This window comes from Pongo abelii, chromosome 9, assembly GCF_028885655.2.
Source record: "Pongo abelii isolate AG06213 chromosome 9, NHGRI_mPonAbe1-v2.0_pri, whole genome shotgun sequence".
Classification (NCBI taxonomy): Eukaryota; Metazoa; Chordata; class Mammalia; order Primates; family Hominidae; genus Pongo; species Pongo abelii.
In genome coordinates this window covers 46,328,156-46,350,487 of record NC_071994.2, presented here as the reverse complement: position 1 = coordinate 46,350,487, position 22,332 = coordinate 46,328,156, and the positions used below count along the sequence as shown (strand labels likewise).

At 39.3% G+C, this 22,332-nt stretch overlaps 1 protein-coding gene and 1 long non-coding RNA gene across 3 annotated transcripts in view; both read left to right on the top strand.

Moving 5' to 3' along the window:
- Nucleotides 1-22,332, top strand: part of NELL1 (neural EGFL like 1) — a 926,144-nt gene that overhangs the window by 354,984 nt on the left and 548,828 nt on the right. The gene's annotated exons all lie outside the window — the stretch shown is intronic.
- LOC129048668 (uncharacterized) lies at nt 7,564-21,853 on the top strand. The gene is made up of 4 exons (XR_008511199.1): nt 7,564-7,607; nt 8,167-8,191; nt 14,583-14,665; nt 21,676-21,853. It is a non-coding gene; the product is annotated as an uncharacterized LOC129048668 (long non-coding RNA).

The following is a 22,332-nucleotide window of genomic DNA, read 5'->3' as shown; positions in this document are numbered from 1 at the left end:
ATGGTAGGGAAAATGGATGCTTAGAGAAGTGAAGTAACTTGCCTTTAACTACTTGGTAAAAAAGGTTGGACTTGCCAGCTCTCATCTCCTACAATAATTATAGCTCTGAATCCCTAAATAATTACAGACTGATCACACGTTTTGGAACTTCTTACATTACTCTTTATTGTTTCATATGTGCAGACTTGTCTAACCTAGTTAATTGAAAACATTTAACGTATTTTCAGCTATACCTTAAATGTAGCTGAATACAAACTACATCTTAAATCCTTTCTATCATGAAGGCTAAATTGATGCTAATTATTTAGTAGAAAGATTCAATGAATAGTTATTTATTGACTAAAATATCTAAGTATTTTGTCTGCATGATTCTAAGTAAAGGGATACTAGGACATTTTTTCTTAATGTCTGAATGTTTCAGATTTCTTTCTAATACATGGGATCTAGCCAGACTGGGACGGGGGCTGTATTATAGTAATTTTTAGAATCATAGTAGGTGCTGAAAAACATGTTTATTGAGTCAATGAATGAATGGGTAAGTAATGAAAAATGTGTATAAAGAACTAATAAGGAGAAAAGCTATGGACAGAAGTGTGGCATGGGAGAGATTATTATAGGAAAAGGTTAGCTTGTTAGGAGACCTATACCCATCCTCACATGTATCCCAGGCAAGAATGAGGGGCAGGTGAAGTCCAGAGGTTTCTCTGTGGGGTCTGGGGCAGAGATAACTTTCTTTTGTGTCATAGTACCGGCTCTTCTAGTAACTCATTAACATACAATTATGATTTAACAGTGAGAAATTTAACAAAAGTAATTTAACAGGTAAGGGAAAGTAGAATTTAACATGGAGGAGAAGAAGCAGCTTCTAAAATACTGTTGGTTTCGAGGTTCCATCAACTGCAGCATTCAATGTGTCAAGTAAGGTAGAGTCTCCAATGGGATCCAATCAGGTTCATCAGGGAGAGGGCAACTGTGGCAATTTGATTGGTGGGACATGAATGTTTATAAACACCTTGATGTCCATGGACCTGTGTTTATTTGGTATGTGTGAAACTGTTGTGCCACAATTTACTGTTGGAATCATGACAGCCACTTTGCATGGGGCCCAAGGATGCTCATCTCTGACTCACGGCTGCCTCCAGCATAATTCCTGGAACATTAATTCACCTAATTGGGCGTTCTCCTCGGCATTGATCCATCCCTATGTTGTTTCACATCAACTTCTATGTAGCCTCATGGCAATTAGTATCACTTGTTCATTTATTCATTCATCCCTTCAGCTAACAGTAATTGAAGGTCTTCTGTCTGTTAGATGGCATGCAAAGTGCTGAGGATATGAAGATGAAAAGATGCATTGCTTGTGTTCATGGTGTTCACTGTTGATGAGGAGATTAATAAAACCCAAATCCAAATTTGACCCTGTAAGTTCTCATAGGACACATCTGTGGCTCACAGTGAGGCAGAGGGTATCACAGGCACAAGGGTGCCTAATTGGTTACCCAGAGCTCACATGCAACGTGGCATTTCCTCTGCTCGAAATCACGACTACCCAGGGTCTGTGTCTTGCTGCCTCAGAAATCTGATTTTGCCAGTTTGCTGAGAAGAGTTCCGTCTCTTATGGACAGGATTATATTTGACATGCTCGTAGAACTTGATTATATATGATATCTCAGAATGTAAATTCAGCAATTTACAGTAACTGTCAGGCAGGTCAGACATTTATCTCAGACTAGGATATTCTCACCTTGAAGGGAAGGAAAAAATGGTCAGAGACTTCCTTAACGAGCATGTGCTCAGAGGAAGGTTTAATAGCAGTGGGTTCTGGTAGGCTGGTTAGTACATCACAACAACACACAAACAGAGTCAAGGGGTGGCAGTTTTTGAGCAACCATCAGCACCCCCTCCCCCTCCCCCCACCCACTGTTACGGGCCCTGCCAACTTGCTAATCTTCTCCCTGTGCTGTGGGATGTGGCTGTTTGCTATTCTGGCTTAACCCAGGAATGGTGGTGTGAAGGATTTATAGGAATGGATTGACTGCATCTCTTTCAGACTGTACCACACAAACATTTTTCTCTTAGTAGAGCATTGTTTAATTCATATAATTCATGTATTAATATGATATGTGTTACATGGCTTATGATGAAAAACAGCAGTCTACTGCTCACTCCTCCCTATTCCTCCCCTAAGAAGTTTTTCCTTAAGTTTCTTCTACTGTTTACTTCCATTCTTTTCTTCTAATAATGTGCTTGTATTGCTATATTTTATACAATTTTATTTATTATCTATTGCCTTTCTTTTATAGTGAGGATTCAGCTTGCTAACTACCCCTTGCTCCACCCTGCCTGCCTTTCTCCTTCTCTTTCCAAGTTCCAATACAATAGAGCTAGGATCAACTGTAAGCTTCAGGTGAGGTTTGAAAGGAATGAGTTTGCAGTTATAAACCCCAATGCCTGGGGCATAATAGACCAGTGTGCAAAATCTCCATTCTTTGACCTAACAGCTGACTGCAGACACATTAATTTACAATTTAGGACCCTGGTTTCCTTCTTCCTTAAAATCAAAGTGGTAATACTCACTGTCTAGAAAGTGAGGGTGAACAACAAAATATATTTAAAGTGCCTAGAACTATACACCTTAAAAATAGGCTAAATAGGGAGTAAAGCTGAAGGGCTCTTTTGAAAAGTGAGATGCCATAAAGCTTGACTAGGAACATTTTTTACTAGGGAATTTTTAAGGCAGGCAAAAATACTCCCTTTCCCTGCCCCAGATAATTAGAAAAAAAAAAAAATTTTTTTTTTTCAGCAAACCGCCCTTAGCTTCCCCAGTCTTGAGCTGAGTCACCTTGTAAAGTACTGTTCTACCTTGGGCTGCCCAGCCCCCTTTCTGTTCAGTCTGTCTCTAAACAGGGTACAATGCCATTGATTAGACTTCCTTCTGCTTAGCAAATTACAATCACACTGCACTTTTCCTTCCTTGAAATTACTCCCAAATCACCTTGATTGGGGGTTTCAATGTTCCTGGTTACCTCAGTCACACATTTACAGACATTTTCTAGCTTTATTTCCCCAGATGGTTAATCTCACTCATTGTATGTGGATTTTGTGTATTTAATTCCCAGCTGGCAATTTTATTTCCCCTATCTTTGCTTCCTTAAAATCTAATCAAATGCAGAAATCAACCCAAGAATATCCTCTATGATGAAGTCTTTCTGGATCTCCTGGTCTAGCCCAGAGTTATTTGTTATTCATTGTCATTGACAAGTCCCTTTCTTCCTGTTACAAGTTGGATTCTCTGGAAGCAGATACTGCCGAGCTGGCATTAGGGGTGCAGAAGATTTATTAGTGATCAACACCTGTGAAAGGAAAGGGGAGGAAGCAGGATTAAGCAGAGAGAGAAGAGGAAGAAATTATAATTCTAGCATGACAAAGATCAGTAACAAATACTGTACCTGAGTTTCCTATCTTGGACCAAAATAACCAGACCCTTATACCTTTATACCTCTACCTGGCTCCCCTTGCCAGATGCAGACTGCCCTGGGGAGATTGTGTCCTCAGACCAGGCATCTCTCTGGAGCTGAAGTGGACCCTGAAAGAACTGACAGCTGGAGAATGTCTGCTGATTACACTGTCTGCAGTTGGGCAGCAAGTCCATCCATGAATGGGGATCTTAGGTTTCCATCTTTGTGCCTACTGTACATGCAGAGTATTTCTTTTAGGTTCTTAGTGAACACACTCATGTGTATAGTTAATTGGTTGTTGTCTACCTTTTCTACAGGCCTGTGAGCTCCCTCTCACTGATTCTGTTCCTTGCCTCCACCACTTAGCGCATAATGAAAATCCAATAAACTATTCAATAAGCATTCCACAAATAGGCATAAAACCAGTGTTTATTTTCATGTTCGACTTCTAGAGTTATTTCTATCACTGTATTCATCACCGTAATGTGAAGTATAGAAAACTATTTTCTGTGCACCTCTTTGGTGCCAACCACTGTGCTAAGAGCTTCTGGGCACCATGCTGAGAGCACTTCTTGGGTTAAGACCTATGTTTTCTCTGGCTTCCACATTAAGAGTCCAACACAATGTCGAATAACATAGGCAACCCCCAAGTTGAGCCCCACTGCAGCCACTCTACTTTTCAGTTGCTGCCACGCTACAGTAAGGAGAGTGCTCTGCTCCATCCAGAATGCTGTTTTTTACAGCATCCTGGCCTTGCACATCTTCATATGGTTTGCTTTGTTTATTCCAACCTTGAGAGCATATGTTAGATATTGTCTGTGTTCAACATTCAGAGTTGTTCTCCCTGCCAGCCTTCCATTCAAGACCACACAGTTTTCTTCTTTCATGACCTCTCTTTCTCCCCAGTTAGGGCCATTGTCTTGAAATTAGGGTCATCAGAAACCTGCTCACCCCCATCCTACATGGGAGTCTTGGCTGGCATCTATTAGGACAAGCTATGATCTGTGGTCTCTCCCATTGTAACTGCCTGATGAGAACCTCTTGCCCACTGTCCAGATATGCCAATTTATCAAGACGGAAATTGCAATAGAGAAAGAGTTTAATGCACATATAGTTCGCTAAAAAGGAGGCTGGAGTTTTATTATTACTCAAATTAACCTCCCTGAAAATTTGGAGGCTAGAGTTTTTAAAGATAGTCTGTTGGGCAGAGAGGTTGGGAATGGCGAATGCTAATTGGTTGGGTCAGGGATGAAATCATAGGGAGTTGAAGCTGTCCTCTTGTACAGAGTCAGTTCCTGGGTAGGGACCACAAGATCAGATGAGCCCATTTACCAGTCTGAATGATACCATCTGATCCATCAGAATGCAGGGTCTGAAAAATACCTCAAACACCAATCTTAGGCTTTATAGTAGTGATGTTATCTATAGAAGCAATTGCGGGGGGGGGGAGGTTAGTAATCCTGTGCCCTCTGGCTGCATGAATCCTGAGCCATAATTTCTAATCTTGGGGCTGTTTTGTTTGTTTGTTTTTACAAAGGTGGTCTGGTCTCCAAGGAAAGAAAGGATTTGTTTTGGAGAAGGGCTGTTATCATCTTTGTTTCAAAGTTAACTTATAAATTAAATTCCTGCCCAAGTTACTTTGGCCTAAGCCCAAGAATGAACAAAGGGCAGCTTGGAGGTTAAAGGCAAGATTGAGTCAGTTAGGTCAGATCTCTTTTACTGTCACGATTTTATCACTGTTCTAATTTTTGCAAAGGCAATTGCATCATGGCCCTCTTTATGACCTCATAAGCAGAACTTTGGCCATCCGCTGGGACCTGCTGGCTTATGCCCCATGTTGGAATGGACACTTGAGTCCAGCCCTCATTCTGGCCACAGGGTATAGGAAACAGTGCCCAGGAAGATTAGAGCTGCTTGGAGATGGTTGAGAGGGGCCAATTTGGTTCCAAATATTGAGGCAAGTGGTGAAAATGGAGAGCTGCAGCACGGGGCTGTGGACAAGGCATCCAAGGAAGTAACCAGCCGGGAGAAGATATCACCTGCCTATGGCAGCTGCCTAAATGGATTGCTGAGGAATAAATGGGTCCTACATTATCTGCCAAGGATGTATTTCCCCTCTTTCTCTCTTTTTAAATGAGCTTCTTATTTTAGAACAGTTTTAGAGTCACAGAAAAATTGTGAAGATGTGTACAGAGCTTGCAGTCTTCCTTACTATTAACATTTTACATAATCTTAGTACAGTACTTAGTTACAATTAATGAACCAATGTTAATACACTGTGTTTAACTAAAGTCTATACCTTTATTCAGATTTCCTTAGTTTTTGCTTATTGTCCTTTATCTGTTCCGGTATCCCATTCAGGCTACCACTTATATTTAGTCATTATATTTCCTTAGGCTTTCCTTGCCTGTGACGGTGTCTTTGCTTTTGATGATTTTGACAATATTGAAGAGTACTGGTCAGGTATTTTTTTAGAATATCGCTCAATTTAGATTTGTCTGATTTTTTTCTTATAATTAGGCTGGGGTTATGTGTATTGAGGAGGAAGACTCATTGATATTTATTTTACACTTAGGGTTATAATACAATACTGCTTTATTTTGTTTCTCTAATTGTTCCAACTTTGGCAAATGGAGGCTGTTTCAGTTGACTCTTCTGACAGGGGTTTTAGGTTTGACTCAACTGAGTCAACTCAATGATTCAGTTGGATTTGATGTAATACGCAACTGGGATTCTGAGTAGGGGTGGCCTGCACTCTCACTGCCTTTGACTATGACTCGATGCTTCCACTTGGCAGATTGCATCAAGCCATGTGCCCTGCAGGTCTTCCTATGTTCTAAAATAGAAATTCTTGGGGTAGAGCCAAGCTTGCTCTCTTTTCCTTTTCTTTTCTCCCTGTTCACACTGTAAATTCTGTTTGAACACTAAGTGGGAAAGATCCTTTCTAAGACAGCTTAATGAAGAAATGTAGTTGAATGTACCACTTTCTCAGCCCAGTAGTGCTGGCATTCCTCAGAGAGTCTGAACTTTTCCTAACCAAAACTAGGTTACAAAACGAATATAGGTTTTATACTCACAGGGTTGATAAACCCATAACTCAATGCCTGCTTACCTCCTGGTTTCAGCACTTATATTTCTGTAATTATTTGCCTGCAAACTGCTCTAATCTGAGGGTACTGTGAACTCTTGGAGGGCAGACACTATGTTTTATACATATTTGTAAACCCAGTGTCTAACATGGTGCTATGTTAGCTGCCCAATAATGTTGATTGAATAAACAAAGAATATTGGATGGCGAATGTAATTAGTTTATCCAATTTAATTAACTTGAAATCTTATAATCAACATATATGATGAAATTAATATTCAAGCAAAGTTATAGTCTCCCTGCCCTCGTTGTGGTTATTTCATTATGATGAACCTCTTAAAGTACTTCTGAGAAAAATAGTCTTGATTTTGGCTCTTGTTTTCATCAGCTGAACTTCCCCATTGTATTTATCAGATAGTTTCTTTTTCTTGATTTTCACTTATCACTGAACATACTTGTTCACTGACTTGAACTTCGTTCACTTTTTTAGATCTCTGGATCTTTTCTTTTCATGTCAATTCTCTTTTTCTTAAGGTAACTGTCTTTTGACAAGTCTTCTTTCTGTTTACCAGTTTTCTTTCTTCTTCCTTTTCCCCTTATTCTGTGAGTGTACTGCTCAATTTTCTTGCAGCTTTAACATCAGGAGTTTGATGAATATATTAGTTTCATATATGACTGGGATGCCTGTACAAAGAATGAACAAGCCCCTAGAGAACCAAGTGTGAATGAAGCAAAGTTGTCAATGAAAAGCCCAGAAAAGGGAGGAAAAGCAGAGATTCATCCTCGCCGTTGAAATTACTGCTGTGATTACTTGATACGTGGGCTCATGACTTGCTCTGTAAATCGGTACCCTTTTCCCTGTGCTCATAGTAGTTCCTACCTTAGAGTGACCTTGGTTAAAAATGCCTGTCCAGGTGGTGCTGGCCTGACAATGTATTTGCCTTTCAAGGTCAGCTTCTTTCTTCCTTTCACAATTTGCTTTAACCTGTTATACTGAGGTGACTTTATTTTATTTGCAGCTTTGTTTCCCCGTGTGGCTGGATCAATGCCATTGTGGAAAGGTCAGCAGCTTCTGAAACACCTTTGTTTGGTAATGGAGTGTAGGGCCCATTTTCAAGATTTTTTTTTTCCCTCCTCTAGTTCTTTCTCCTTTCCCTCCCACTAAGAATCAATTCCAGAGTCCTATCTGTGCTTTCCCTCTAAATGACTCTCCTTTACAGGTGTTAACATTGCATTTAAGTTAAAACATGCCATTGCCCCTCATAAGCCAGGCACGTCCTGTTGTCAACACAGCATATCCTCCATTCCCACAAGCCGCCTGCTAATCACCCTTGCATTGTGACCGTTTCTGGGTGACTGTTTTGCTTTATAAATGACCATTTAGTCCTGGTTTGTGTGAATGCAATGTGTAGAGCTTTTGTGTCCGAGGGCTAAGCTGTAGGGTCTTGTAGCGTTTGCCTTTTGTGTGTCTGGTATCGGCAGAAAGTAACGAGCTTGCAGGTCCTGCAATGAGAAGCGACTGCCATTGTGGTGCTTATCGGCATTATTGGACACTAATGGATGGATAGCAGATAACGAATATATCAGAAGCCTAACCTTTCTTCCTCTCTTGTGTGTTAGGACCGACAAGATCATCCAGGGCAAGGTGAGTGTAATAACATGCTTTGTTTTAAATGACAAATCAGCTTTAGCTTAATTCATTCACTTTCTCCCTTTCAATAGGTGAAGATAAATTAACTAGAGAAGCTTTGGGATAAATCAAATAAGTGAACGTACTACTTACTTTTTCTTAGGCCTCCAATGCATTTGGCTGAGTGATTTTTATAAACATGAACTTTTCATGCTTCATACAGTCAGTAGCTCCCCAAACTCCCAAGCAGGGCACCTCAGGTTTGCCATGATTTAGTTCCACCACCTTTCTAGTCTCTTTCTCCATTCTTATCCACACGTACCCTTTGTTCTAGCCATAGTAAAGAAATCACAGTTCCTGTAACAAATCATGCCCAGTCGCCTCTTGGTGCCTTTATACACAATGTGCTCCTACCTCAAATTACCTTTGCCTGCTATAGTCTCCCACTTTGCACCCACAGCCGATAAACTCCTATGCTACATGCAGGATACTGCCACATGTCCTATCCTTGTTAAACCTCCGGTGACCCCTTTCCCACCTGTATATTGATCATTTCCACCTTCAGGCCACATCTCTACTTGGTACATGATTGTACCTATTCTAAACTTAACAGCACCTAAGGTCATTTTCCAACTTGAAACCTTTCAGGGGCTTACTCTCTTTTTTCCCCCCTAACTTCCCATATCAACATAGTGGTAAAATTGGTAAGCATTATAATATGACTGCATAAGTCCAAAATCCTGGCTCTACTTTTTATGAGCTATATTACCTTGGGCAAATTATTTAATTTCTCTGGTCTCAATTCCTAGCTGTTCTTGGGAAAGTCTCTAAATTTCCTTTGCCTCAGTTTTTATGCTGGATTCCATGTTATCCACCTGGCATCATCACCACCATTCCCTTCTAAAGGTCCCTTCTGCATCATATTGCAGAGAAACAAGAACACTTTCCCAGCATTTCTTTCCCCATATGATTTTGTGTTAGAGATGGCCAATGACGGGCACCGGCACAAATGTTGGGAGGCAGGAAAGGAGGAGCCACCATTCTCCAGAAGCTGTTTCAGCCAGACACCTGGGCAAATGTGAGAGCCACAGTCATTTCCCAGGGAACTCTTGAGAATGACTTGTTTGCTGCTGTAGCTCCAAACAGTGGTAGAAGCTTCCTGGAGATTCTTAAAACTTTTAGAGGCTTGCTAGTGAGTTCTTAAAATAAGTGACTTTTTTGCTGCCTGCAGCCTAGGATTGCTGGTGGCTGCTTCCCAGCTTTTGCTTTCCTAGTTCTTCCCAATGTTATGATTATCTCTAATTACCTATTTTTTAAACCTGGAGTACATGGAGTGGCTTCTGTTTTTCTAGCCACACCCTGAGTGGTGCAATGTTCTCATCAGTTTAATGCAGAGAATTATGGTACCAGCTTCAGAGAATTAACTGAAAAACAAATATACCTGAAGCTATACTTCAGGTATATACCTGAAATATACTCCTTTCTTAATATTTTGTGTCCACTACTGGAATATGAGCTCCATTCTATTCTATACACCCTTATTGGGAGCCTTCTCTATTCTCAGTCTTGCTTGCATGATATATCCATTCCTTATTTTATTAGAGGAATACTATTTCTAAATGCAAACTTGATCATGTCTCTCTTCTTCTTATCACGAAGAGCTCCCCATCCTTCTATCATCCTTATCTGTGAGGGGAAGTGGAAATCAGCTTGTTGGAATGAAAGAATGAAGTCTACCATGATTGATGACTTACCTACTCATAGCCTCTGCTGTAGCCCTACTGAACTTCAAAAGGAACCCAAAACTTGCTCTAGTATTTCATACTTCTGTGTCTTTGCTGTTGCTATTCCATCTGCTGGGGAGATCTTTCTTTCATCCATGCCTCTGAGATCCTAGGCACAATTTGTCACAGTTGGAGAGTCCTCTTTGATCCTGCTGCATTTCAGCCTTATTTATCAGGCTTGACTGACATATTCAATTATATATTTGTATATTTGTATTTTCTTTAATTATGCAAGATATTTGGGAAGAGAATCCTTTCTTATTTCTCTTGGCATTTCTAGCCCAGAAACTAGGATAGAATAGGTTTCAATAATACATGTTCAATGAATGAATGATCAAACACTTTAATACTAACATAGGCCTTATAACTTCCAAAGGAGTACACTTGACCATGGGAATTAGAGGCCATGCTGTTACAGATTCTGTCATCCTATAAGAGCTGTGCTGGAGTTTATGGAACTACAAGCAACATTTTGGCCAGTGGGCACAAAGAGTGATCTGTTAGACTGATAGTGACTGGGAACAAACTTACTGCTGTTGTGGCTACAGCAGTGTCAGATGTTTGGGTTTGATCATCCTGATTAGGAGAATATCTAATTCTTCAGAGAGAAGAATTCCTCTCTGTCAGTCTGGCTGTTGTCACTGCTGTTTCAATGTGCTAGGCACATTAGATTACGACCTCCTGCTGGCAAAAGAGGTCCTGGGTGCCCCTGTCAACATGAGACCAGTGGGTAATGTGCTGTTATTTCCCTACAGGCTGGTGCAAGAGAAGATGTGTATTTTCAGTGATTGTTCAGCTGCACTTGGAAATTTTTAGCGAGTGGGTTTACTGCAGGAATGCTTAGATCTATTATTTACCAAATGGTATGAGTTAGAGATGGATGCTATGTGGCAGGATCCTTATTCATTTCTCATCTGCAGAGGCTGCTTCCTATTCAGCTCTGTGTTCTACTTCGTTTTAAGTATTCCTAATGTTTGGACATCTCCCACTCTACTGAAGATGATTTAGTCATCAGATTGCAATTGGGAAGTTTTCACCTATCTTTCTGCTTTAATTGGTCTTTTGAAAGCTGTACTCCCCTGCGGGTGGCAGGGAGATATAATAAAGTTTGAGATAAAAGGGTCTGGGCTTGAGCTCTAGCTCTAACATGAACTAGCTTTGTGATTTTGGACAAATCACTTAACCTTTCTGAGCTGCATGTTCATGCTCTTTTAAATGGAAATGATTATAATTGCTTTTCTTACCTCCTAGGGTGTGTTAGTCTGATTAAATTTTCTAATTCTAGGGCAAACCTAGAAGTAGTATTTCTTTTTCTCTAAATGAGTGAGCTTTTACATAGGAACATTGGATCCCAAGCAGTGAATAAAACACAGCTGAACTTTAATACCGCATCTTATCCTGCTGACATCCAGTCGGGGAAGAATGCACAAGTATATGCGGCCCAAGAAGGGTCATTCCAGGCACAGTATGGTATACTCTGATGGTAGAAAAGAGTCATTCTGCACTCTGCGAGGCATTCTTGTCAAATTAGGGGCTATGTGTATCTTAGTGGTTCTCAACTGGGGGCAATTTTACCTTTCAGGGGACATATGAAAATGTCTGAAGACATTTTTTCCTGTTTCAACCACAGGGGAAGGAGGGAGTGCTCCTGGCATCTGGTGTGTAGAGGCCACCAATGCTGCTAAACATTCTACAAGCACAAGACAAGCTCCCAACAACAACAAATGATCTGATCCCAAATGCCAATACTGCTGTGGTTGAGACACAATGATGTATCTTATTTAACCCTGTCCCAGAGTTCCAGGGCCAAGCAGGATGAGCTGCATTAGGATGCAGAGAACTCTGAGGAGGTGATGAGCACCCTGAATGGCTTAGCTTAGCCCCTGGGCCCACCTGAATTCTGTTCCAGGTTTCTAGCCTAATAAGCCCCGCACTTAACAATATCAACCACCATTAGATTATTCTCTGTTCAGTTTCCTTGGAAATCTCTTGTATCAATATTTGCCAATAGTTAAGAATTTAGACTTTGCAGCTAGAATGTCTACTTTGAGTCCTTACCTGTCATTTACTAGCCATGTGACCACAGGCAATTCTCTATGCCTTAGCTAACTAAACTATACAATGGAGATATGAGTATTCATCTTATATGGTTATACGTCAATTAACATGCACAAATAAAAATACTATATGCCAATTAATAAGCACCTTGAATGGTACTTGGCACTTAGTAAGTGCTTGGTAGCTGTTAACCATTATGTAATTGACTATACTTCAGAACAATAGCATACCAATACAACATTATTGTGTGGTTCTCATATAATTTTAATTTAATTGGTCAAAGCTTTATTTCATGCCTTGCTTTATGCCAGACACAGCGTTGAGCAGTGGGAAATCAAAAGTGCTCTAAGTGAACTCACAGGCAATAAGTAAATTTGTTACTATATAGTCCAACGAGTGTAATAGAACTGTATATGCTCTACTATGGTGGCACCAGATTGGAATGATTAATTCTATCTGAAGCCATCTGAGAAGAAAGTTAGTTTATTTTTTCTTTCTTTTTTTGGAAGGTTAGTTTTTAAAAGATGACAAAGCAGATCAGGAAAAGTGCTTCCCAGGTTGAAAGTAGAAACTTCTCCTTATTAGCCTAACTCAAGATGTGCTATTTCTTGAAGCTTCTGCACATCTAAGCTGCTCTGTCTCCCCAGTTGGTATCACTTTTTATTCCTCTCCCTCATCTGCAGTAGCTGGAAGACATCACTCCTTCTTGCCCCTCTCCACTTTTTCTGCCTGGATACATAGATTTATGTCAGAAAATACATCTTTGTGTGGGAGGGCCTCTGAACAGGTGCCTTTCATTCCCTTTCCTGCTCAGAAGATACACCACTGTAGGAAGCCCATAAACAACCACTAATCTTAAGAGCTCATGCAGTTGGCCAACTGGACGTTGTATTGTACCAAATAGCAGTGATCTGTGGAGCTGTTTGAACTGGTTCACTCTCATGATAATCAGGAAAAAATCCTTCCTGGTAAGGAGGAGCCAGCTGATAGAGCAGAAAGAAACTTAGAACACACACACACACACACACACACACACACACACACACACACACAGAGAGAGAGTTAAAATCTCTTTACTGTAGTTTTTAGACTTTCACAACTACCAAATGTTCTTTCCACAGAGAAACAGAGATAATGTTTTGCTTGCAACTGTATTTTAATGAACTATATTTGCCTTAAGAGTTGAGATAAATATGAGTTTACATATTCAGTCTTACAGCCAGTCTCCTCAGCCAAGCTGCATACTCTGAATGCAACACTGAATACTGAAACTTGGCTTGATGGGGCTGGGGGTGGGGGTGGGGTGTGAATATGAAGAGAGCTTTAAAACTTCAATATCTCTTTCATGTTTATCTGCGAGTGTGAAAATGCCATGAATGATCAATTAATTATGGCCCATAGAGTTGTGGATAATTGCTCATTCTCTTTCAAAGAACTTTGGTTCCCCCAAATAGTTGCTTTATTTTAGGCATGGGGCTTAAAACATTAAACTTATTTTCATTATCAGAGCACGTCTTAGGGAAGGCAAGTCAGATGAAAGCTTTATTATTGCTAATTATAGTTTCATATCTTTAGAGAAGCACCTGTGTAAATTGCACACGAACTGCTGTTCTTTGAATGCATGCAAATTTCATTATGTACATGGTACTTGGCCTCTTGTTTTCTTGCATAGCAAGTTGTCTCTGAGATGTGAGATGATTTCATGGTGGTGATAGGCCCGTTTGCAAGTCTGTTTATAGTAATTAAACTATCAAAATAATGTTCCATTTCTCTTGAATTCCAAATGGGCTGATTTCATTAGCTTCATGTTTGGGCTGACCCTCAATTAAACTGTGAGAAGCAAACTGAACTTGCGTCCTTGGCAGCAGACTTTCTCTACCATGTCTTCTACTCTGGTGTTGAGGAATACAATTTCACCAAATTTCTACCTTGGCATTGTTGCCATTGAGGATTAATAATTCTTGTTGTAGGGGCTTGTCCTGTACATTGTAGGATGTTTAGCATCATCTTTGACCTCTTCCCACTAGATGCCAGTAACATCCCCTGCCCCACTTGTGACAACCAAAAATATCTCCACGTATTGCCAAATATTCCCTGGGAAGCAAAATTTCCCCTGGTTGGCAAAATTGTTCCTAGTTGAAAACCACTATGCTGTTTGATGCTTCATGTATATGGAAAAGAAAGGAATCTAAAATGTTGAAACCCTAAAATTGTATGCTGGACCATGTGGCAGGTTCTTTGACATTACCTTTAAAGGACCATAGGTACTGATTTGCTCAGGCAACTCCTGTTTCCCACCTGTTGTACCACCAAAATTATTAACAGAACCCCATTTCACTTTCAAACTCTACTGATTCTAATGGTAAATTGTATAGGTACTCTAGTTTTGGGGAAGATGCTCAAAACTTCGTAATTGCATAAAAGGAAATTAGGCTCAGAAGTTCAAGTAATTTACCGAAGGTCAGATTACACAGCTACTAAATTGGGCTGCTAAACCTTGAAAATGGGACTAAGTCCAAAGTTGTATCAGTTGCTTTAATTTTCTCTTTCCAATTTCCCCATAGTGATCTACAGTAAAACTCTTGACACTAAAAGGATTTCAAGAACAGCCATGATGGCAAGAACTTGGAAGAGTTCATCTTTCTCAGTATCCAGACAGGAGAAGAGAGAGTTGAGAGTTGGACAATCCTAGTTTCAAGTCTGAGTTCAGCATTTACTTTTTTGTGACCTTGGGAACTTGCCTCCTGTATTTCTATCTCTAGAAAATAGAGATAATAAACTGAACACAAAGTTATCATAAGGGTTAAATTAGATTATGTATGTATAGTATGGCACCTGGCATATATTAAGCAGTCAATCAATTGTTGATATAATGATTACTAACTCCAAAAGAAAGGAGATGGTGGTAGAATTCAAGATATTAAAGGGAAACAGGCAGGACCCTAGGGGCTGTGATAGGAAAGAAGGGCCACATGAGGAGTGGGGCTGAACTGAGGACTAGGGTGATATCTTACTCATTAGTGCTCTATGGTTCCCTCAAAGGGCCTGCATCTGGGAAGAATACTCACTGAAATTTTCTAACCCAAAGCTTAACTAGGGTATTTCAAATTTATAGGGAAATTTGAAAAGCAAAACACTGTAAAGACCCAAAGGCATAGAGATAGAACAGTGGGATATTGCCTTGGAAGGTTAGCACAGGAGTTAAAATGTCAGCGGTTAAGTTCTTTCCAGAGCCAAGCAGCGTGTGCTCTTCAGCCAGCCATTCTTCTCCTTTGAACCTTAGTTTTCTCATTGTAAAATGAAGAATTGTGACTAAGCCTTAGTACCTTAAAGTCACAAAATGATTTTAGAGTAATGTGAAAAGAGTACCAACAGAAACAATACAGCCAGCCACAGCTCTATTATCTCTCCAAATGACTTATATTTTGATTTAAAAATTATGTGAATCTAAGGGGTTATCACTGGGTAGTGGATCTAAGGGGTTATCACTGGGTAGTGGCAATATGACTTTGATGTTAATTTGTGTGTGTGTGTTTACTTGTATTTTCTAAATATTCTAATATGCATATTTATTATTTTTCAAATCAAAAACTATTCAATGCTGCTAAATTATTTTTTTTAGTCTATGAAATTGCAAATTTAATAGACTGGTGGGGGAATACTCCCTACCTAGAAAACAACTTCCTACATGTCTTACTACTTAGAAAGTAGGCAGTGTGCAGCCCTGCTTGGCTTGTGGAGTGATGTAGTGTGGAACATGCTAATAAAGACAATGTATGACATCTACTGGCTCCAGCTCCCACCTGCATGTGCACAGGTGCCTGGTGTGGTGTCATTGTCCTGGTCTTTCATTTTGGGGAAAACAAATGCATATGTCTTTTGGCTCATTCGAGTCAATGGGTTTCAGTGTAACGTATTTTATTTTTTCATTTTTTACATATATTAATAATCACTAAGCATTGCTCTAAGGCAATGCAGTGTTGCATAGAAACTATTCTACCAAAACAGATGCAAATGTTTCTTAGAAATCCTTCCTTTTGTAAGAAAGCTTCTTACAAAAGCCTTGTTACAAAAAAGATAGCTATTTACTTCTCAAAAGTAATAACAATTCCTATTCTTTATAGAGAAGAAAAGAAGACCTAGATAAGTTTTGATGTTCCAGAATGTGGAAACACCAGGTCATTCAGAAATTGAGGCATTTTAGGAATGCACTGGTTTCATTCATTTATTTACTTCATTCACAAATATCTGAACTACCAAACCAACTTAGAAAATACCTTCTACACTGATTTACTTAAAATCAAGTAAGCCAGAGGAGTGATCTTGACTATCATTTTTATCATTAATTTGACTACATTCTCTGTTTTATGGCTTTGTTTACCCAAAAGAGTCATTGAAAATCTGTCAGTATTTTGGCTCCTGGACTCATATGGTCCCCATAGGAAGTGCTGTAATAGTTATGGTCTCACAGAGGTATCAGTTCCAATTCTACCACTTAGAAGTGTTAATTAAAATTGTATTGTTCAAACTTCATCTATCAAGCGGGAGTAATATCTATCTTGTAGGATTATTTTGAGGAGTAACTGGATATAAATTGCTTACAAGAATGCCTGGCATAGGAAGAGCTCAATGACATTTAGCTTTTATTTGTGTTATCTCTCATGAAAAGGTTTGCATTCTATCAGTGAAAAACATGAAACAAAATAAACTTCTCTAAAACAAGACACGGCAGCAAAAACGATCCTCCTGTCTACTTAGTTTCCAGGATTTATTCAATAATTTCCAAGGCTATAGTTTTTTATAATTCAGACTATTCTTCCACCTTTCCTATTTATGTACATTATGGTTCATTGCATGAAAAAGAATTACCTAAAACTTTTCTTCCTGTCCTGTGAATGAAATGTCCTCTGTCCGTTTCAACTCCCAGTAATCTCTTTCTGCTACGAACTGAAAGTGTTTCTTCGTCTCAATCTGATTCATTCATTCATGAAACACTTGCGAGCCAGCTCTCTGCCATGTCCCACTCACTAAGGATATTGTATAAACCATACAGAAAATGTCACTGTCCTCAAAGAGCTTGTCTTGGGGACCATGGTCTGTATAATGTTTTTTGAAATTTTTGTGTATCTTTTATTGTTGGTTAGGTTGTTATCCTTCTGAGGTAGAATCCGCTTCCCTGTACCTGACATGGTTATTTGTGCATCCATTATAGGTGCTTAAAAAGTCCTTCATGAATAATAATTATAGAAACCATAGCCATTCTATATTGAGCTTTTGGTATACCAAGCCCTATGCTTTAGATACAAAGCTTCACTTAATTCTCACAATTCTATAAGGTTGGTGCTATTCTCCTTATTTCATAGTTCAAGAAAGCAGGGACAGCAAAGTTAAGTAACTTCCTGGGGTCTCAGAGCTGGTAAGTGAGGGAATCTGGATTTGAATTCAGGTTAATCTCATTCTAGAGCCTATTTTCTTAACTGTTTTGCTATACTAAATGAATAGATGCATGGCTACCCCCATAATAAGGTGAACAAATTTAATGCATAGGAAGTTTACATTATGTATATATCCCCTGGATTTCCTCTAATTCTCTCTTTGCTGGTTTCTCCTCACTTTCCTGAGTTCTAAACATTAAAGTGTCCCAGGACTCTCTTCATGGACTTTTCTTTCTGTTTATACTCACTGCCTTAGTGAACTGATCTTGTTCTGTGGTTTTAGATAGCATCTATGTAGAAGTAATGTCCATGTTTACATCTGATTTCAGCCTAGATTAATATTTTACTGATTGCTTTATATCTCCACTTGATGTTGAAAACGAATGCAAAATTTAACATGTCCCAAAATGAGCTCCAGTTATTCCCCAACAACTTGCCCTCCCCAAACCTGCATCTTCTTTAGTCTTTCCCAGCAATTAAAGGCAATTATTCCAGTTGCTTAGGCTAAAACCTGTAGAGTCATTCTTAATTTCTGTTTCTTTCATTGCAATTTCAATTCATTAGTAAATCCTGTTGACTCCCTTCAAAATACTTTTAGACTCTATCTGGTCACATCTTCCTATTTTTATTGTCATCATCTTGTTTAAGCCACCATAAACTTTCACCTCTATTATTGCATCAGTCTCTTAACTCTTCTCTCTGTTTCTGCCCAATCTCTTTTGCAAACCATCCTAATATGATCCTGTTAAATTGTAAATCAGATCATGTCATTCCTCTTCCTAGACCTTTTCAGCTGCTTCCCAGTTCACTCAGTGTAAAAGCAAAGCTTGGAAGCCCTGCCTAGTGAGCTATGCCCTTACCTCCCTGATCCTGTCTCCTCCTGATTCTCCCCATTCTTAGCCTCCATGCTGGCCTCCGTGCTGGCCTCTGTGCTGACCTGCCAACACACAGCAGACAAGCTTCTCCATCTGGGCCTTTGCAATTACTCTGCATGGCTCATTCCCTCACCTCTTCAGTTTTTTACTCACATTTCACCGAATCAGTATGGTCTTTGCTGGCTACTCTGTTTAAATAGCATATGATTCCCATTCCCCATCCCCCTTCTCTCATGTAGTCTCCACAGCAGTCATCACTATCTAAAATACTATCCAGTTTATGAACAATAGATGGCAAGTAGTATAAAAGCAGGAATTTTTGCCTGTTGCATTGGTTGTCCCAGTCACTATAGAACATTGCCTGGAACATTCTATGCACTCATTCAGTGTTTGTTGAATGAATGAATAAATTGTGTATTTACTTTGTGTAAGGCATTGTGTTGAGCAGTCTACATTCATTATTAAATTGTAAAATATTCACCGCGATCCTCTGAGTTAAGTAATCTTACTGAACATCCTTTATAGATGAGAAACATGAGCTTGAGAGATTAAGTGTTTTGCTCAAGGTCACACAGCTGAGTATGACATAGGTCTGCATAACCTCACAAACAATTACATTCTGCTGGCTTTTGTGTGCCAGCCCAGATTTTCCGCCCCAGCCCTTCTTAGAAATACAGGCAATTTTAGCCTTCTTGGGCTTTTCCTTCCTGTGGGCTATGACATGGCATTTCCCAGCATCCTGGGAAGGATTAACAAGCGTTCTTTGGGAGAAGGGGTAGAATCAATGCTAGCATTTATTTTCCTCTCACTGAGCATTAAAGGAAGTAGATAAAGGAAGGTTTAGGACAAAAATTCATTTTAAATGAAATTTATATGAAAAGCGCTACACACTTTGTTCTAGTTCTGGCAAGGCAATAACTCCGCCATGAGACAGAATACCAGTCTGTCTCACAGGGCACCTCTACTTGGATCATCAAAAAAGAAGTTCCTGTGGTTAATCTGGGAAAAGCCTAGTTTAGTTCAGTTTAGTTTAGTTGTTTCGTCTCTATTTCTGGTTTTCTGTCTAGCTTTTATGCTCCTGGATGTTTTTTATTACCAGCTAGTGATACACTAGTGATTATTAACAAAGGTAAATGAAACAAGATTCCAAGCTGCCACAATAAACAAGTCCATAATTACATGAAGTCCATTCCTAGAGATCCTCTTTGTGAATCTTCACATTAGGCCATAGTTGACACTGATCTTCATGCGTGTTTTTCTCCACTGCAGGTAACTCTCAAGGATGTTGATGGGATTATATACAAATAATGCTTTGGCTCTCTCAGAGTTGGCAGATCTCAGTAATAACCACCTCTTAGGTTCTGGGATTCTTCAAATAAGACCAGTGGGGAAGGGCCGTTTTAAAAATAATTTCTGACTGTTTACAGTTCCTGAAGGACTTTCTCTTCCTGGTTTGATTTTTAGCAAAATGCAGTTTAGTTTCCCTGAAACTTTAACAATCTGGAACAGTTCATTGTTGAACAAAAATGTTCAGTTAAAAGGCACTACAAGGAGTTGTGTTGCTGGGTGGGCCTGGCAGTGGAGAAGAGAGTGAAGCTGAGCTGTGCTTCATGCAATGCTGAATTGCTGCTGCTGCAGTGTGTGTTTTTTTCTGGAGTCTAACTCATGCACACATCTTACAAAAAGTTAAGTGTATTCAAGTCTGCAGCAAGAATATGTCTCCATACTCAGTTCTCAGAAACTCTGTTCCCTGAAGAACGAGCTGAAAATAGAGTAAAAACAAAATGTAACCATGTAAAAATCTTGTGTACCCACACTCTAGAAGCCATTCTATATTTCTGAAGGGATGTAATTTAATTAGTCCAGAGAAAATAGCACATCAGTATTTTATTTTAATAATTAGTCCAGAGAAAACAGCACATCAGTATTTTATTTTAATGCTCTCCCGGTGATTCTGACATGCAGCCAGGATTGAGAACCTCTGCTTTAAGCCATCTCTGGGCTGGGTGTGAAGAGAATAATTACCTCTTGCAGGCTTAATGCACTTTGGCCAGAGAAAATCTGACCCATTCAGAGCTAAGAAAACATTTCCAAAACAGGGGCTTTAAATCAGTGACTCCACGCTGAAGACCTAAATTGGCATTTCAAAGTGCAGTGATAACAGGTAATGCCCACTGATGAAATGAAAAGCTAGGATTGCCAAAGCAGTTTAATTAATACATTTCCCCAAGAATCTACTGCAACTGTCCCAGTCTGATTTTATTCTCTTTTGCTGCACTTCTCTCCCATTTTCCCCTATCAGTCGTATCCATGCTTTTTCTGCCTCTTTCTTTTTTAACGTTACCTTTCTTCTTTGATTTATATTTCTCTACTTTTTTCTTTCCCTTTTCTTACTTCTCCCTTTGGCCAGGGTAAGAGATAAGGTTTATTTTGTGCTGTTTGCAGTGTTTATTGAGGAATTGTATGTCTCTAATGATTTATTTTAAAAGCAAATTAGCTGGGCAGTTTTTATTTCTCTTCATTTAAAAAGCTCTCAAGTTATTATTATTTTATTTGTATATTGCCCTTAAAAGTTTATAACCCCTAACTCTGCTCCTTCCCTCTGGTGGTTTCTGGAATTTAATAGAAACAGATTCCCTGCCTAAGCTGTTACAAGATAAGTTAAATTGGAATCACCTGAGCCAGTTAACGCTCCTTTCCAATTCTCTGTATTGTAGATTTGTAAGTGTTGACTTTAATGTTTCCGAAACCAAGCAGAGAAGTACACAGATTTTTGCTTCTTTGTAAACATCTTGTTTGGGTGGCAAGGATGTGCTTGTTCTGCTATACTTTAATCATATTCATTAAAGGGGGAAGAGAAAGGGGTTTTGTCTTCAACAAATGACACAAGGACTCAAATACAGAAGTTTGGAGTTCTTCTTAGGCCATATTTAGTTCACTTTAACAAGCTTTAATTTCCTATCATAAATTTCAATTTATGAAGTTAATTTAAGCTTCACATTACAACGTCTATACTGTCTTCCTTTGATTTTTATCTTTCGTCAATTTGGTGTCTGTGTAACACGCTTGTTTTGTTGTGTCATAGGTTTATGTTTGCTGAGTCTTCCAATTCATAATTTCTTCCTCAACATCTCCTCCTTTCCCTCACAATCCTGTTATCATCACCACCACCACCGTCACCATCACTGTGATTACCCAAAGGCACTATGAAAACGTAATTGAGGTGTGAATCCCTGTGCAAATGCCCGACGTGCTAGGGTTGTCTCTGAAAACTCCGTTTTAATGACTTCAACTAGATTAATCTGATTTTTCAAACATTTTTTCCTTAACCAATTTGCTGCCATAAGTCTTGGATTTGGATTCATAGTCCCAAGTAGAAGCAGGAGAAGAAGAAGAGAACAGGAGAGGGGTTGAATAAAGAGCATGGAAGAACATTTGATTTAAATAAATGCAAGAACCACCTACTGTACCAGTGTCCAGCTTTCAATCCTCTCCAATCCTCTTTCAATCCTCTCTCCATTCATCTATTTCTGTAATGGAAAAGAAATGGAAAAACCATTAACCACTTTTATTTTGATGGCAGGCGCATTATACCTGAAAACAAGATTGAAGATCTTAAAATTTCTCCATCCTCAGCAAGACCTCTAGAGTGACCTGCTGAATGGGTACTTGAGAGATTGCCAGTACAGAAGTAAATGAAGTGATTGGAAGCTCATCACGATGTATTAGATGATAGATCAGCACAAGTTTGGGAAAGTGACAGCCTGTAGTATTGTATGTTAGCTTGTGAATTGAACTTTAAAATTACATTAGATATTTCTTTGGGGATCAGCAGAAAAGACTTGGTGAAACAGGTGTCTTGTATAAGAAAATTGTTACTGCCCTTGCATGTCGGATTTAGGAACTGTAGATGGCCAGGAAGCGTCCCTGATTCTTCCTGGTTCAGGTTAAAGCCTTGTCACATTGAGAAGATATGATATATCTCTGTATGGGTAGTTTGCACT